Source organism: Castor canadensis, chromosome 3, assembly GCF_047511655.1.
Source record: "Castor canadensis chromosome 3, mCasCan1.hap1v2, whole genome shotgun sequence".
NCBI classification, from domain to species: Eukaryota; Metazoa; Chordata; class Mammalia; order Rodentia; family Castoridae; genus Castor; species Castor canadensis.
In genome coordinates, this window is record NC_133388.1 from 181,975,144 (window position 1) to 181,981,014 (window position 5,871).

Consider the following 5,871-nt stretch of genomic DNA (forward strand, 5'->3'; position numbering starts at 1 on the left):
TCCACTAAAGCAGAGCAGAACCCCAGAACAGGGGTTCATGGTCAGACCTGGGGCTGACCTTGAAGGCTGCAAATATGGCATCATGCTGGAAGGATCTTTGAGAATCACTTTTGTGAACCCTTGACTGAATCTACTGGGGTTCTTTGTACAAAGGACTTTATAGAAAATAGCAGAAGAGATTGACTTTATTGTGTATGGCCTAGTTCAAGGTCAGAGACATGGTTCCCTGCCTCAGGCTCAGGAAGGAGCAGTGATGGGAGCTTGGAGCAAATGATAACAGGAGATGATACCATGGAATCAGTGACTCACAAAACCTGATTGATGGGAGCTTAAACATTCAATCATTTATTATCTTACTTAAGAATGCAGAAGGCATTTTGAGGTAGATTCATCAGCTCTAGTGTCTCATAAACTATTCAAGATCATTCTTCATTTCTTCTTCTCTCTTTTTAGCTTTTAACTGTTGTCTTGACACTTGGCACTACAATAGCTCCAGGCACTGCATCTAAATTCAAGAAAGAATATTTATTTGTGAGGTTGGAATGGGAATGGGGTGGGAGAACTTATGTGTATTATCTCACTACTACTACTACTACTATTACAGTGAGCTGCTCCTAGGTGACTTCACTTTACCTCTCATTGGTCAGAATAAATGACATTCCTAAGCACAAGGTTGGCTAGAAAAGTGGGCATCTCATAGAGAGGAATAATATTGTCATGACCAAAATCATATCAATTTAAATTCATAGTCTGAGGGGCAGGTGTAATGCTTTCCTGAATAAAATCTGGGTTCTGATAACAAGGATGAAGGATGTCTCTGTGTAGACACCTTCTGTAGCAATAGCTGGTGTCATTTTGTTCATTCCTTTTGCTAATCCTTGCACTGGTAACAATACCCAAGTGTTAAGATGAAGAAGAGATTTGCCTGAGGTCACATAGCTATTGCAGTGTCCTGTGTATTAAGGGCTAGACCTCAAACTTCCTTTGCAATGCCCTTAGTGGCAACTTCTCACTAAATACTTACTGGTTCAATGACAAATGATGGCACATCCATGGAAAGCAGATGGTTGCATATCAGTATCCTATATTGGGATTTGGGGATCAGAAGTTCCTTGTTTCACTGTGTACAGCAGTTGTTTCTCTGGAATTCATGGAAATGACTCTAGATAAAAGATCTCTCTTGGGAAAGCATTTCCTATAGTTAGTAGAGGCTCTGAGAGTTGCTGGTGGATCCTGAGGCCTGTCACCCACTCTCCCAACAGTACCAACCAGGTGAGGGACAACCTCCCAGTGTGATCAATGACCCTGGAGAAGTTGCCAGGAAACTGTCAGCTAAGGGAGGAGTTGACTTCTGTGTGGCCCTCCTGAGAGCAGGACTAGAAGAGATGACTGGTTGAAGCAGGAAGAAGAGCTGTCTCATTGGGCAAAAAGTAGAGATTTTACAGCTGAAAGATGTGGGAAGATTAAGTGAAACAATACATACAAGGTGTTTAAAACAATGCTGAGAACACGCGCTTCGCACCTCATATTGAGTTCTCCCATTCTTTACTTGCATTGAGTAGCTGAACACAGCTGGAGGAAACTCAGTGTTGTCGACAAACCTTATTAAAGTCGAGGACCACAATTTTTAAGAAGACTGCAGATAGATAGTTTTGTTTGTCAATTTGACTAGGCTAAGGGATTCCAGATAAGTGGTACATGATTTCTGCATGCCTGTCAGAGAGCTTCTGAAGAGTTTAGGGTTGACTGACTGCCTTTCTTCTTGAGCTGAGACAACCATCATCTCCCACTCTTGTACACCAGAGCTCCTGGAATCTGGCCCTTTGGCTTTGGACTGGTTCTTAACACCACTGGTTCCCTGCGTTCTCAGGCCTTGAACTTAGATTAAATAGCACTACCAGTTTTCCTGGCTTCCAGTTTACAGATGAAAGGTCATGACATCTCAATTCCCATAATGATGTCAGCATTCCATTTAACTAATATCTATCTATCTATCTATCTATCTATCTATCTATCTACATACCTATCTCCCACTGGTTCTGTTTCTCTGGTGAGCTCTAATACAAGGGCCCTCAGTCAAATACAATGCATTTCTCTGGTCAATTTCTGTCCCATTTTCCCAGAGGGCTATTCCACCATTTCCATCGTCCAACTCTAGCATCCCTTCCCTTGTTGTCAATATCAATAAGAAAATAGAGAGGTTAGAAGAGAACTTTCTCTTCCATTCACTATTAAATTCATGACCTCACTGTGACTGTTCTTATGTACCCTGCCTTCCCACCTCCCATCCTTTTCTTGGCTACTGCCCGGCCCTGAACAGGTGCACTGACTCCTACTTCCATCACCTCTCTAGCCTCTAGTCTTTCCAATTACTGTCTCTTCCTTCTGCATCATCACATTCCCTTTTCCTCCAGAATGATTCCCTTCATCATAAGACACATCTCAATGTATACTGTCTTGGCAAGAAAGAAAGAACACATCTCCCTTGACTCCTGTCTGCCTCTCCTGAGCTCATATTCTCCCATGAATGAAAATCAGAGATAGTTGTTAATCTTCACTGCTTGTCCTTCTTCAGTTCCTGGTCTCCTTTTTCTCTCTTGGAGGAAGCTAGTCTTACCAAATGCAGCATGAACGATCATGACACTTGTAGATATAAGTATGAAGAGAAAATGAAAGTGATGAGGCTGGACCAGGTTAGCCTGAGTGGCCCCAGAGGCCTCTGAAGAATTTGAATTCCGAGGGTGGTTATCCAGAAGTGGCATAGGATGTGATCACACATCATCTAACTTTTGTCTAATATCTCTTTCTCAGTTCTATTTTACTTTTACTTTTTATATTTATTTTTATTTTTATCTGTATCTTTTTGTGACACTAGGGCTGGAGCCCAGGGCCTTGCATGTGCTAGGTAAGTACTGTACTACTGAGCCCCACCCCTGGCCCCTCAGCTGGATGTTAAAAAGTGAGCATAGTGTATGCTTAGAAGAGTCCTTAAAATATATCATGTAATTTAAGTAATATTTATAAAGCCAGCATCCATGTAACTCAAGTCTAGATCAAGAAATAAAACAGGCAAGAACCAGAGTCTATATCTTCCTAAAGCACTTCTCCAGAGCTGATAACATCTGAGTTTTTTAATAATAATGATTTCCTTACTTCTTAAAAATGAGTTTTACCACTTTTATATGCATTTTAAACCAACACAGTTTAATTTTTGCCTGTTTAAAAATTTTATATGGTTGAATAACAGTGTGTGTATTCTTTTACAACATACTTCTTTTTAAAGCTCAGCAATACATTTGTGATACTCGTGTTGTTTTGATTATTTATTCATTTTATGGCTGAACACCATTCCATTCCATTGTACCAAAATACCCCAATTCACTTATCTAATCTATTATGGACAGACACGTGGGTTGTTTCAGGGTGCGGCTGTTATGAACAATGGCACTATGAACATTCTTGCATATTTTAAGGTGCATGTGTCTTACAGTCCTGCCACAGCAGGCCTTGCTGGGTTGTAGAGTGTACGAATCTACAACTTTGCTAGTGGTGTGAACTGTTTCCCATTTTTTTTTTGTTTTGAAACTGCTCCAATATTTCAAGACTATTTTATGGTTGTACAATAGTCTCGTCAAGGTCACTAGCAGCCTCCACGTTGCCAGATCCAGAGATCACTTCTGATTCTTCACCCTGACCCATTAGCAGCTTGGCACCATTGACCCTGTCCTCTTCAAAACCTGTCCCTCACATGAATTCTAGTGGATTCTTTTGTGTGTTTGCTGTACTGGCCTCCTCTTCCCAACCTGTAAGTGTTGGAGTGCCTTAGGCTCAGTCCTAAGGCTTCTTTTCTATCTGTGCACATTCCCCTCCAGGTCATATCCCTTGTCCTCTGACTTCAGGCACCTCTGTTTGCTGATGACTCTCAAATTTGTACCTCTATCCCAACATTCTCCCCTCAACTCCATATTCCCCTTCCCAACCATGTTTTCAATATTCCCACTCAGAGGTCTAAAAACACTGTTATGTCCACTGTATCCAGATCCTATCCCATGCTCCAAGCCAGCAATGGCACCACTACCCAGGCTAAAACACAAGTTTCATTCTTGCCTTCTCTCTTTCTCCTATATTGCGTATCTAATCCACAGAATTTAAATCCATAAATTTAAAACATATCCAGAATCTAGCCATGCTCCCCACTTCAATTGCTGCCACCTTGGTCCAAGTCACCACCATCTCTCACCTGTAATATGGCTTCTATCCACCTGTTCTCCTGACTTCCACTCTTGCCCTTCTACCATCTATTTCCACATAGCAGCTGGAGTGATTTTTTAAAAACACAAGTCAGTTCATGTTACATTACTGCTTAAAATCCTTGAACAGTTTCCCACCTTACTCAGAATAAAATTCAAATTCTTACATGGCTTTCTGGGTCTTCCCTGATCAGATCTCTTTGTTCTCTCTCTGATTTCATCACCTGCTGTTATGTTTTCCTATATAAAGGGACTGCCTGTTAACTCCCCTGAGCACCTGGCCAAACCACTCCTGCTTCTAGACTTGCTGTGTACAAGTTGACCCCTGGCCCTTTGTACTGACAATTGACTGTTCCCTTGCCTGGAATGTTTCCTGAGATATTTGAATGACCATTCTATCTTTTTTGAATGACCTTCTCAGCAGTTCTTCCCTAAGCACCTCTCTTCCAAGCTCCCTTCATCATTGTTCTTCTCATCTCATATTTCATAACATAACCTGATAAGAAAAGAAAAAAAATATATGTTTAGATATATATTTATTGTCTGTCCTCTAGGCATGAGATCAAGGTCTTTGATTTGTTCACAATTTGTTCACCATTGTGAACCAATTCTTGGGGATACCCCAAAGCCTAGCATATTTGGCACACAGTGGACATTCAGAAGATACTTGTTCAATGAACGAATGCATGAATGATCCACTTATAAACCACAATGCTTGCATAATAGCCTAGTGGTTAGAAACTTGGGTCTGGAAGTAGACAGGCCTGGTTTTAATTTTTGTCCTTCTACTTCTTTCTTAGTTGTGTGATCTTTGTATTGCGTTGTGTTATTTAACAGCTGTCATACAATATGGTTATATTATATTATATCCACATGCAAAGTGCTTATTTTTGTACCTTGCTTATGTTAAATATAAGCAATGACCTTGATTGTAAGTCTAAACAGGTTAGCAAGTTAGGTTGGTAGACAAAAGCAGGTAGGTGTGTAGGCAGACTGGGAAGTTGAGGGAGAGCAAATACTTTTGTTAATGAAAACCTGTTAGGGCCACTGGTAGGAGACTATGGGGTAAGTGTGGCCCTTAGGAAAGCGCATGAGTGTACAGATCAGCATCTTCATTTTGACTCCATCACTCAGGGGTGACCTTAGACAAATTATTTGAAATTTATGAGCCTCCATTTCTTCATTTGTAGGCTAATGAGACCTACCACATAGAGTTACTTTTATTTATTTATTTATTGAGGCAGGGTCTCACTCTGTAGCCCAGGTTGCCCTCTAACTCATGACCTCCAGCCTCATCCTTCCAAGTGCTGGGGCTATAGGTATGTGTCACCATGCCCAGCTCTCATGGTGACTCTGATGATCAAAAGAAAAATTGCATTTTATTTGGTTGCAGACATTGCATTTTCCTAAGTGTCAAATAAAAGAAAATTTGCATGAAAAGAGTGCTTAGGGTCTGCCAGGCACTGTGGAACATGCTTTCCCTCAGTTAGCTCTCAATAATCTAAGAGTGAGTTTCATCATCACTCCCATTTCACAGAAATGGGAAAAGTCAGCCATAGAGAACAGGACCAGGGTTCAAATCCAAACTTTCGGGCTCTGAAATCTGTGCTCTGAAGTATAA

General features: G+C 41.0%; 1 long non-coding RNA gene across 1 annotated transcript; it reads right to left on the bottom strand.

Annotated features, from left to right (window-relative positions):
• Nucleotides 1–318: 318 nt before the first annotated feature.
• On the bottom strand, nucleotides 319–4,511 carry LOC141421370 (uncharacterized). Its single transcript, XR_012445960.1, has 3 exons — nucleotides 4,418–4,511; nucleotides 1,025–1,141; nucleotides 319–505 (listed from the first exon to the last, which is right to left on the bottom strand). It is a non-coding gene; the product is annotated as an uncharacterized lncRNA (long non-coding RNA).
• Nucleotides 4,512–5,871: the final 1,360 nt, after the last annotated feature.